General features: G+C 42.6%; 1 long non-coding RNA gene across 1 annotated transcript; it reads left to right on the forward strand.

Moving 5' to 3' along the window:
- The first annotated feature begins 1,602 nt into the window (after nucleotides 1-1,602).
- LOC120581153 (uncharacterized) lies at nucleotides 1,603-5,749 on the forward strand. The gene is made up of 3 exons (XR_005647165.1): nucleotides 1,603-1,723; nucleotides 4,749-4,998; nucleotides 5,532-5,749. It is a non-coding gene; the product is annotated as an uncharacterized LOC120581153 (long non-coding RNA).
- Nucleotides 5,750-12,395: the final 6,646 nt, after the last annotated feature.

Here is a 12,395-nt window from a genome sequence, read left to right on the forward strand (position 1 = left end):
TCATCTTGAAATTCATCTGAATATATTGTGTATATCTCTAGTAGATGTGGCTGTATAAACATATCAACTCTGAGTTATAATTTGGCTCCTTGTTCTTTCCTCTTTCAGGGAAAATAAGCTATTTTATCAATTTTATGCTGATTCATACTCAGCAAGTCATGCTAGATCTACCAGTGGTAGAAACTAATACATTATGAGTATTGAAAACCTGAACTTGGGAGATGGAGTTTACTTCTCAGAGTACTCCAACCTAATTTACATCAGAAAAATATAAAATCAGTTTGGGCCAGAATGGAATGAAAAGTACCTAACCCGAACTGACATGTAATAAAGGCCTCTCCGAAGCCTCAAGTTGTCTGCTACTGGAAATGAACAAGTGACTGACCTGGCAGCAGCTTGTGGCAGCACCTGTGCCTGTGAGCCTGGCTGGCCTCCTTCCCAGCTTCCTGTGTGACTCCATGTGACCCACCTTGGGTACTGGTCTCAGACCACCCCAGTGAACCCTGCTGCTTCCTTCAAGTGTCTTGTCTTTCCTTTCTCAAACTCAAACAAATTATCTTTTCTTCATCACCAAGTTCATACTTCACAGTTCTACCACTCTTTCTTCTTCTTATCCCAAGGAAGTTTTCATGCCTCCATCCATTCCTCCATCACATCCTAAAAGGTCCAGTTTAATGATTAATGACATCCCATTAAGTGAGATTAGCAGTCACACAGTCCAGATGAAAGACCACTGGATGGAGATTAGACACTTGGGTTTTTGACCTAGACCTCCAATGAATTCCTTGGTAATCCTGAGCAAGTCCCCTTGTCTTTTCCTTAAAATTACCAGTTGTGTTCCCACCAGCACCAAGTGCATTCCTGTTGCTCCTGACTAGCATCTGGGTTTTAGCCATTCTGATAGGTGTATGGTGGTACCGCATTATTTTTTTTTTCATTTGCCATTGCTATTGATGTTGAGCACCTTTTCTTATGCTTATTTGCATCTTCTTTGGTAAGGTGTCTGTTCAGATCTTTTGCCCATTTTTTAATCAAGTTGGGTTCTTGTTGAGTTTAAAGAGTTCTTGATGTATTTTGGATTCAAGTCCTTTATTAGATGTGTTTTGCAAATATTTTCTCCTAGTCTTTGGTTTCTCTATATGATTATTGTATGATTTGAACTTAATGGCATTCTGGAAAAAGTCAAAATGACAGAAGTGGCAAACAGATCAGTGGTTAACAGGGATTGAGGGAGGGGCGAAGGATGAATAGTTTATGCACAGGTAATTTTTAGGATGGTGAAACTATTCTGTATGATGCTGGTGATGCTTAATTTTATGTGTTAACTTGAGTAGGCCATGGGGTGCCTAGATATTTGGTCAAATATCATTCCAAGTTTGCCTTTGAGGGTGTTTTGATGGGCTTAACATTTGAATCAGTAGACTGAGTAAGCAGACTGCCCTCCCTGAGTGAGTGCGCCTTGTCCAGTCAGTTGAAAGCCTGACTAGAACAAAAAGGCCACCCCCTCCCCCCCCGCCACCATGAGTAAAACGGAATTTCCTCCAGCTTGACTTCCTGGAACTGGGAGGGACACCAGTTTTATTCCTGCCTTTCGACTGAAACTGAAACATTGCCCTTTCTGGGTCTTGGACCTTCAGGCCTTTGGACTCGGACTAAAACTACACCATCAGCTCTCCTGGGTCTCAAGCTTGCTGGCTGAGAATCTTGGGACTTGTCAGCCTCTGTAAGTACACGAGCCATATAATATCTATAAAATACATGCACTATGTTGAATAAAATGTTATATTAATATCTTAAATTATCGATAAATTAAATAATATTTAACATTAACAATATAAATAATGTTTATCTCCTATTGGTTCCATTGAATACACACACACAGTTGACCCTTCAACAACACAGGTTTGGACTGTGTGGGTTCTCTTATGCAGATTTTTTTCAATAGGTATAATAAATGTAATTAGTCAATTAACACATATATTATGTTATAGACAAGACTATTAGTAGTTAAGTTTTAGAGGAGTCAGAAGTTATACATGGATTTTCAACTGTATGGGAGTTGGTGCCCCTAACCCCTGCATTGTTCAGGAGTCAACTGTGTGTTTCAGCTATATCTATATATCTTGTATTGGTTCTATTGAACCCTGATTAAAACAATATTGTAATGGTAGATGCATGACATCATACATTTGTCAAAACCCATAGAACTGTACAACACAAAGAGCGAATCAGACATAAATTAGTTCATAATAAAGTATCAACATTTGTTCATTAATCGTAACAAATGTACCACACTAACTCAAGATGTTAATAGGGTAATGTTTGTGTGAGGGGAGAGGGATATGGGAACTCTCTACTGTCTGCTTAATTTTTCTGTGAATCTAAAAATTTTCTAAAAATCTATTAAAATGTAGAGCGTGCAGATTTAGGCTAAAAAAAAAAAAAAAGTTCAGTGGACTGATGGTTGATGCTATGAGCTGCCAGAAGTAAACCGGTAGTTAAAGTAGTAGTGTTTAAGTAGAGGTGGCCAGGTACAGTGCATTGCTTCCCAGGAATTTCCAGATGAGCTGGTGGAGGTGAAAGTTATGAAATACTTTCCTATTACACTTGGGTTTGGAATCGGAACCAATTTTAAATAAACATTCAAGGAGTGACTTAAAAGGTATTGTCAAACCACTCAGTTGTGTGTGCAAGGTCTGAAATGACAGGTGGGTACCCCATCACCAATAAGGAAAATAGATTAAACTTACTGAATTCAGATGGTGGTGCAAAATATTTCTTAACTTTCCCCTGATTCATTTGCCATATAAAGTCTGCCTTGGAGGGCTGCCCAGGAGACCCTTTCTTTTCTTCCTGTGTTCTCTACTCACCCTGCCCTTAGGTCTTTTCTGTCTCTTTATCCTGGCGAGCCAAATCTCTGTCCTCTCCTCAGGAACCCCCTCTCCATCCAAGAGTTGTGCCACAGTGCTCTGCAGTCACTTCAAGCCTCCTACTGGCTGTCTACAGTGTGAGTTTGGATACTGCAGTGTGGATACTTCTCAGAGGCTGGTGGTACTTTCAGGAAAGCCTCTGTTTCTTACACTGTCTTATCACAGACACTCTGTTTGCCAGGGGGAGGAGTGGAAGGAAAGAAGACATGAGGATGAAAAGAAACCCTGTCTTGACACACTAGCTATTATTATTTTTATCATTATTGTTGTTGCTAGCATGTTTCTTAACTGCTTTTCTGTCACTGCTCCAGACCCTGAGTGTCCCAACAGTAAACCCATTTTTCCTTCGGAGTAACTTGAGTGAGTCTCTGGCCAGGACATGAGCTGATCTCCAAACCCCCTGGTCTTTACTCAGCAAGGCAGGGCTGCTGATGCTACAAGAGATGAGAAGGAAGCACCATACAGGTGCAGCTGTTTTGACAGAAGGCAGAAAAATGCAGTTTGACACCCATCATCTTTGATGCCTTCTCTTTTACTGAGAAATCCATGAGGAAGAAGGCAGCTTTGATGGGTCTCTTCTGGGAAGGACCTGGCCGGCCGAATGGCATGTGGTGTAATTAGGAGCATGCGCAGAACTGATGGAGCTGCTCCGGCTGCTGCTGCACCTCCCAGGCCATAGCTCCTGCTCCTGCCCTTTCTGCACCATTCTCAGCCTGAAGGCTGGCCTCCTGATGGAGGGGAGGTCTGGACAGGAGTTGGGGCCAGCCTCCCCTTCCAGCACCCTATCTAGATACACCAACCTTGCATGTCAAAGGAGGATGAGCAATTTCACTTTCTGCCCTGAAGGCCAAAACAAACAGATACGTTAATGCCAGCCCTTAGGGAAGGGGGACAGAATCAGAGATCTTTTATTCAGTTCCTCCATATTAACATTTCAGATCCCTATGGCCAGATGCCTTTGTTCGTGAAAGGTTACGAGAAGAGTACATTGCCTCTAGTAAGCGTTCTTAAGCAGTCCAAAGGGTCAGGCCATTCCAGAAGAGTCTGCCTTTGGAAAGCCACACCACACAGTGACAAAAAACGGGGCAAAGAGTCCACTCATAATTCTTTATCTAATTACCCAGAGTCCACCGCGCTCCACCAGAATGGGTACTTACTTTTGTCACCTGTCGGGTGACTCCTCTCTCTAGGGTCTCAGTTTCCTCATTCTACATAGCGAGAGAATGGACTGCACGAGAAAAACCACCTCCAACCCTGGCTGCACTTTGGAATTACCTATTAAGCTTTTTATTTTCAACTTAATGAATGCAGATTTCGGGGCCCAGTGCCGGGCTTGCTAAGTCAGGGTCTCTGGGGCTGTAGCCTAGACACTTACATATTTAATAAGCTTTCCTGGAGACGCCAAGGCAGCCAGCTGGGTGCTCAGCAAAACCATGTTTGGGAGCCACGGAACTAAATGACCTTTTAGGACTCTTTCTGATAAGATTATTTTTTAAATATTTCAATATATTTAAAAAAATATATACACATTTTTCAGAAAAACCAGAGTAGAGAAAATAGAATTTTTCAATGATAATTATTCTACAGTTGTCTTTATATATAAGTTTCTGGGAATTTTGCTTTCATTTGCATAACTGTAACCACATTATAAATACAAATCTGCATCTGCTCTTTTACTTAACATTAGCTTATAAGCATTTTCCCTGTTTTAGCTAATATTTTCAAAAGTAATATGAGAGCATGGTTCCTAGTTTACTTGTCACTCTCTTTTATTGGGCATTTTTAGCTAAATAAAATGAACCACTTGCTCTGTTTCAGGGATGTGAGAGCAAAGGTGGGCTGTCCACCCTCCTTCCCTGGCTTGGGAGCCCTGAGAACCCACCTTCTGCCCACAGCGGCTGTACCTTTGCACTTGTGCTGGACGAGGACCAGTTCATCGAGTCGGACATGGCTGTGTGAAATCCTCATGGATTCCTCTCCTGAGGACCTTGTATCACTGCTGTTGATGGAACAGATTAATGGAGAAACTGGCAGATCTGACCTAGAAAGCATTCCCTGATCATTACTGGTCAGTTTCCATTTGCTATGGCTTGTTTAACCATTTTAGAGGCTGCAGTGAGCTTCAGTCCTATCTGGTGAAACCTCAGGCCTTGGGAGCTCATTCATCAACCGAGTCATAGCCCCTCTTTGGACTGAGTAATGAGCAGAAAACTCAGGGCTAGACTTTGGCCAGGGAGGATGTTTAGGGTCTGGTGGATGGGGGCATCCTTGTTCTCATTGAATTTCTCCTCATGGATGGCAGAAGCCAGAGAATCCAGCTAAACAACACATTTTTTCAAGGAGTAAGCTGAGAGTTTTCTCAGGGGAAAGGACTTGTCTAGGATCTCTCAGTGAGTGTGTAGCAGAGCCTGTCGGCCAGGGCTGGCTGCCTGCCCTTGATGTTTGACTGAAATGCTGATACATGGTATCTTTGACTGCTCCTCCTCCAGGATGTTCCAAGAGCGCAGGATGGCCTTGTCATCCCTCCATGTCCCAAGCCAACTGCTTTGCCTCACATCCCACACCAATCATCCTTTCCTTCTTTTCTTTTCTCAACCCCAGCAGGGCTGCAGAGTTCTAAGGGGAGGCTATTTACTGCTTCCAGACTGCACTCGGAGAGCTCCAAAGCAGACCATGAAACTACACAGCTCCAGTTGCTATGCCTCGGCCTTCTCCAGCCACCCAACCAGGGCCACTGCTTCCCTGGGACAACCAAGCTGGCTTCGATGATACAGGCGCCTTGGTGTTTTTGGCTGGGCTCAGTCTGCTACTGATCAGCTCAGCCTTAGAGGGTACAGGTCTCTAACCACTGCTAGAATGAAACATACACACCTTTGATGAGGGTTAATTGGATTTTGGTGTTTCTAAATTCATTATTAAAGGCAAAAAAGAGGACTACTGATGTTTTATACCTCTTTGTTATCTAAACAAAATAGATGTTTGTAAAATACAGTCTTTAGGGGACATGGCCAATTTTTCTTTCACTTGAAAATTCACTGGTACAGAATGGTTTTGGTACCAATTCATATTTAAAAGTTGCATTTTACTGTTATGTATTTACATTTCTCTGACCCAGAGGTACCATTTTGTCTTATAGGTGTGAAGTGAAGGATGAAGGCCCTTTGGAAAATGAAAATGGTAAGTTCACATCTAGGGTGAGGGTGGAGTGATGGAACTTGACCTTCTGTAGGCTTGGTGTGTTCCAGACCACTGACGGAGCTCTGTAAGCAGCGGGTGTCTGCTCCAGCAGGGGAGAGCTAGGGCTCTGGGCATTTGGGGAGACTGAGTCCTGAAAGGGTAGGAAGTCTGCTTTGGTTGAATAACATGGGAAGCCTCTGTAAAGTGCAGATATAACCAGGAAGAGGCTGTCATATTCAGCTTTTCTCATTGGCTGACACCTCTGCTCTTCTCGTACCTAATTATCAGGGACCCAGGTGAGCATTAAAGGCTAGAACACATGAGTGATAAGTTTTGTGGGGAAGAATAAAATAATCTCTGGAGGAGAACTTGCTCAGGTGGGACACCACTGTGAAGGTCCCCAGGCAGCCAGGCGGGGAGTCAGCACAAGCAGTAGACAACTGCAGCAAGGGTCGACTGAGAAGGAGAGCTGAAGAGGCTCCACTTTGCCTTACCCTGTATCAGCTGCATCTGAAAACCGACAGTGACCTTATCTCTGGGCTCATAGCATCTAGTTTATTAAAACCCAGCGCCATGGATTTTCTTTCTCATAGCATCTAATTTACTAAAGCTCAAGTACCGTGGACAAGTGTTTTTGTTTTTGAGGGCAAATAATAGTTTAAGCCTTTTAAAGTAGTAATCTACTTGAGGATCTTGGATTTCAGTCTTTATAAAATCGTCACCACTTGGGTCATAGGCGAATCTTGGGTGATCTCAGCTAGTACCATTCTCCAAATATCGGATCACTGGACATTATCAGTTAGTCTTTTTTATCTTTTATTTTTTTAGAAGAGATGCTGTGTTTATTTATTTATTTAAATATATTTATTTATGTATTTTTTATGGTGACATTGATTAATGAAATCCAGTAAGTTTCAGCAGTACACTTTAACAGAAGGCATATATATATATTTACACTGTGTGTTCAGTTAGTGCTTTTTAAATCTGCATGTGTTACCAAGGATCTTATAGAGTCACTTCATAGGCAGATAGTCCAGCTGGTATGTGTTCTTTGGGTAACCTGGGAACTATTATGAGATAGCAGCCCAGACAAAACTAGAAGAAAAGAGGCCTGTAGTCACTGAGTGGCTCTTTCACATATAATTTTTTAATTTAATTTTCACCCCAAATATGGGAGGTAGATTTATTTATTCTGTTTTCCAGCCAAGGCAACTGATATCGAGATGGTGTAACATAGCTTGAGGAGATGGGGTGGACAGAGTTCCAAGTGGCCTTCACCCTCGTATAATTTCTTCCCCTTGAGTTTGGGCAGAAACTGTGAATATGATAGGACAGCACTCTCATAATTAGGTTATGTTACATGGCAAAAAGATTGTGCAGATGTAACTAAGGTTACTACTTAGTCAAAAGGGAAACTCTCCAGGTGTACCTGACTAATCCCATAACCCTTTACCTCTGCGTGGAGAGGTCAGAGAGGAAGTCAGGGATTTGAAGAATAAGAGGGGTTAGACATGAAGGAGACTCTCTTGCTGGCTTTGAAGTTGGAGAAGGCCCCGTGAGAAGGAATGCAAGTGGCCTTAGGAGTTGACGTATTACCAGTCGACAATCAGCAATAGAACGGGCCTTCGTTCTTCAACCTCAGGGAGCACTCACATATGCTCGAAAGCCATGAGCCCCAGATAGGACTTCAACCCAGCTGACACCTTAATTGCAACCTTGTGAAACTCTGAGCAGAGAACCCAGCTCAGTTGTGCCTGGACTTCTGGCCTACAGAAACCAGGAGATGTTTTGTGTCAATTGGTTACACAGTGATAGAACATGAAAACAAAGTGATGAACCAGAATTTAAACTCCAGGCTATCTGGACCTAAGCCATGTTCCTCCCAACTGCAGCAGCTGCCTCCTCTGCCCTCCACTCCATCCGAGAAGAGAAAGTGAGTAGGGCTTATTGGACAATTCAATTCCTCAAGTGTTTACTGAGAGCCTTTAGATTCATAGCCCTGGATAGACAGTAGATTTACTAGATGATTAAGACTCCACAGCATCACTCAAGGGCCTCGCTATCTAGTATGAAAGAAAAACACAATAGGCAGCTGGTGTAAGCAATGTGCGAGAGCCTGAGGCGGACCTGTGGGCGATGTGGGCGTTGGGATCTGGTTGGAGAAGGTGCCAAGGAAGAGGAGACTTTGAGCTTGGACGGGGAGACCAAGTAGGAGGCCACAGCAGAGAAGTGCATATGTGAAGGTGTCAAAAACCAGCTATACACTGAGTAAAACAAAGCAGAAAGATGAGTTTATTGCAAGGGTTTCCAACTTGTAAGTCGAGAAACAAGGCTATGGGAGCAATGAGTTTTGAGTTGCTCACAGACATGAGAGAATTTTGTGGGGTAAATGTGGAAGTTTTTGGCTTTTTCTGCTGATTGGTTGCCTGGTGGTCTTCTTCCTTATTTGGATCAGGGTACCTGAGTCCAGGGAACAAGGAAGTCCGGAAGATGGCATGAACGGACTTGGCTTCTGGCGATTGGCTGGTGTTCTCTGCCAGTTTCTGAGAAAAGCTGCATACTCCTGTAACTTAGGTAAGGTTAAATTTCCTTTTCTTTAATGCACCTGGATTGGCCAACTTCATTTTGCCTTTCACATAAGTGGCTCCAGTTTAGTTTGGTTCTGGAAAGGGCAGCAGCATGGGCAAAAGCAGGGACAGAACACACACAGTATATTTAAGGTTTAATAAGCAGTCCTGGTATGTGGACTGTCAGGTGCACAGAGGGAAGAAGGTAGGAAATGGAGCTGGAAATATGGATTAGACCAGGTAGAGAGGGGCCTTTCATGTGATGATATGGCGGTCAGGCCATTTCCTCTAGGTGGTGAGAATAATTTCTCAGTTGTGCCAGCCCTGCCTGCCCAGAGATCTCATAAAATCAAAAGGTAGCTCGCTAGATGACATTCTGGGCTGCCTTAACATGCATTAAATATCAAGCTCTATGATGTAAGATGGCTGCCATTTTTTTGGTCAGCTCCTTTTCACTTCATTTAATCAGTAATTTGCTCCACAAACATTTCCTGAGGAGCAACTCTTGCAAGACACTGTGTCAGGCTGACAGGGTTTAGAGGCTGCTTTGTTCCTGCCTGGGGTGGATGGGGAGGAGGGATAAGGATAAGAAAGCAATTCCTGGAGGAGAAGGGAATTTGGCTCCTGGGAAGTGAGGGAAGAAGAGGCCAGAAAACATCAAAGGCTTTCCTTTTCCAAAACATTCTAGTATTCCCAGTGCTCAGAGAACCTCTTGTTTCTGATGAGTCGCTGTCAGGCTTCAGCTGGAAAATTTATTTAGGTTACCAGAACCAGTTCAGAGCTGGCAACTGTGACCAGCTTAATTGGATGCTCAAGGCTGAATTACCATGAATCCTTTGCTTTAATTGCATAATGGCTCCTTTTCTTCATTAAAATTTGGCATAATGATATCATAGGCAACAAAACATTTCAAAAGGAATTTTGGAAAGGACTGTGCTTTTTCCTATAGCAGACACATCTTTCCTAGTGTTAAGGTTAGAGTTTTTCAGTCTATTATAAAAAATTGGAAGAGTGGTGAAATTGTTCTGTATCTTATAGCAGTGGTGTCATGGTGTATTAGTCAGCTCGGGCTGCCATAACAAAATGCCGTAGACTGTGTGGCTTAAGCAACAGAAATTTATTTTCTCATAGTTCTGGAGGCTGGACGTCTGAAATCAGGGTGCTGCACAGTCAGGTTCTGGTGAGAGCTCTCTTCCTGGCTTATAGACAGCTGCCTTCTCACTGTGTGCTCACATGGCAGGGAGAGAGAGAAAAGGGAGCAGGTAGTAGAGCGGGTGAGCTCTGCTGTCTCCTCCTCCTCTTATAAGAACATTAATCTCATATCAGGTTAAAAGCTTGCCCATGCTCATATTGCTCATGTTGCTAGGAAGAGTTTCTACCAGGTATTATTTAAGGGGCTGGGAATACTGCAGGAAACAAATTCAAATGCAAAGGCTGGGCTCTCTCCACAACTTGTCTTTTCAAGTTAACAATTCTATCAAGCATACCTGTTATGCACAAGACATTTTGGGGAATACAGAAATGAGTTTATACAATGCCGCCCTCAGAATGTATATGTTATATAGGACAGAAACTTATATACAGGCATATATACAGGCACAAATAAGGGTATGGTCTTTTATTAGCTTTGTAATTTTATCTGAAAAAAAAAAAATCATGGTTTAGTTTTGTTTGTTTTATTTTCCAGATGACAAAGTGCAAACATTACAACAAAACCAAAGTTTTATTGACCTGGTACTTAGCACTTGACCAAGGTTTGATTTATATGCTATTCTGAACAAATAAAATGAGCTCTGACCCAAAGGCAATTGGGAGCTGTTCTATTTGTACTCATATTTAGGCCATGTAACACAAGCTGTCATTCGGAGAAAAGTCAATCTTTGCAGTTAAGTGTTGGGTATGCCATGTAGACTCCATGTTCTGTTTCCTGACGGGGAACCCTTGAATCCATAAATGAGAATCAATACTCAATCTACTTTTATGCCAAGAAGCTTTTCACATGGATGCCTGAACATCTGTCTCTGGCTGTCAGGGGGAAAAGCAAAGAGTAGATGCAGATAATGTCAACGTCCCCCACATGATACTCATGTGTTAAATGTCGCTGAGTCATGCCATCTCAGCTCAAGTCCTTATGTCCCCTTAGGCCCTCCTGGCCTAGACCAGGGTTTCCAGGATCAGTGATGTCCTATACCATAGAACAAGAAACTTAAGCATTCCTTCTCTTATATAGGAGAATGGGCAGGAGCCTAGGAACAGTTCTTGCTCACTGATGCCCACCCAGAGGTCCTAGCCTTTCCATGTCCCAGATTACCATCAAGACTTGTGGAAGCCCGATCAGGGACAATTTTAGGTCCCCAATTCCAAAAATACCTGCATATAAAATTTGGGGGACAAAGAGTAGGCTTTTCAGGGCCAGTGGATCCAGGAATACTACCTACTCTCAATGCATTACTTTCCATGGGAATCCCAAGGGAAATAATGTACAGGCAAGATAAAAGATTCACTTTAGTGTTAGCTGGGCCTTTGACCCTAAACCCCAATATAAAAAATGCCAGTAAACAAGACTAGGCCACAAGTAAGGTTTCTTTCCCCCACATTAGTTGGATCCATTCTCCAACCCTAGACTTGTGGCAGGCATCGCTAATCAATTGCAGACTTACTGTCGATCCCAGATGTAGCCTCATTTTCAATACACAGTTTTAAGAAGCCACTCCTAAATCATAAAATTAGTACAAATATTAAGCCCATTTGCCATTTTTGAACGAGAGGACTAACAAAACTTACTTCGTACTGTCCTTGTCTTGCTCCTTCCTACTGGACGCTCCTGCTGTTCTGAGTTTGGCTGCTTACCCATAGATTTCACACTTTTAACGAAAATAGCACATACTTGGATTTGGGTCACTCTGCCATATATCTCGTCTCCTTCCTCTTTTAACTCCTGCACCAAGTGATGAGAGAGCATTGTGTTGTCTTGCTCTTCCTCCGTTTGCATCTTTCCCTCACTCCGGTTTGAGTCATGTCCCTCTGCTTGGGTTATCATTTGTTTGTCCTCTCCCCACCAGTTCATATTCTCCAGAGGTTTTCATATCAGTCACATTTTAGAAAGTTTAAACAAAGTAATTTAAACTTTCTCTTTCATTGTTAATAACACAGTCTTATGTGCTAACTGTGCTTGTATCTCTGACTCCAGTGTTTCTTAATTTATAGTTAAAAATGCTGACACCCACTGTCTCAGGGATATTTTATGTCCTGCTGTCTCAAGAGGGCTCTGAGGTTCTTGTTAAATAATATTCCTCTCAGTGAAGCTTCAAACCTTCTTGCCTCCTTTAGAAAACTTCCTTTCTCTGCTTGCCCATATCTCCCCTCGGCTCTTCAGATTGGGCCTAAATCTCTCTTAATTTCCTTTGTAGGAAGTCAAAGGAAGATGCCAGTAAATGGGCATAAGTGGCCTCAATTACTCTTAAGCCCAAAGGCTCTTAGGAAGTGACTGAGAATTTTGGCTTCCTTTAGAGGTTGTAATTCAAATCAAAGTTTCCCTCTAACTCCGTTGATTTTACTCCAAGGTAGGTAGTAATCTGGTCAGATTTCAGGGACTTGTTTTGTAGTAAATGACAAACCTTAATAGCATAAACAAGCCCTAGTGGAGAGGCAGATTCTCTCCCTACTGTAGCTGGTGGATATCTTTCTTATGTAATAATAATAAGATTCAAGTCTTGGGTGC

This window comes from Pteropus medius, unplaced genomic scaffold (genome assembly GCF_902729225.1).
Source record: "Pteropus medius unplaced genomic scaffold, Ma_sr-lr_union100, whole genome shotgun sequence".
Taxonomy (NCBI): domain Eukaryota; kingdom Metazoa; phylum Chordata; class Mammalia; order Chiroptera; family Pteropodidae; genus Pteropus; species Pteropus medius.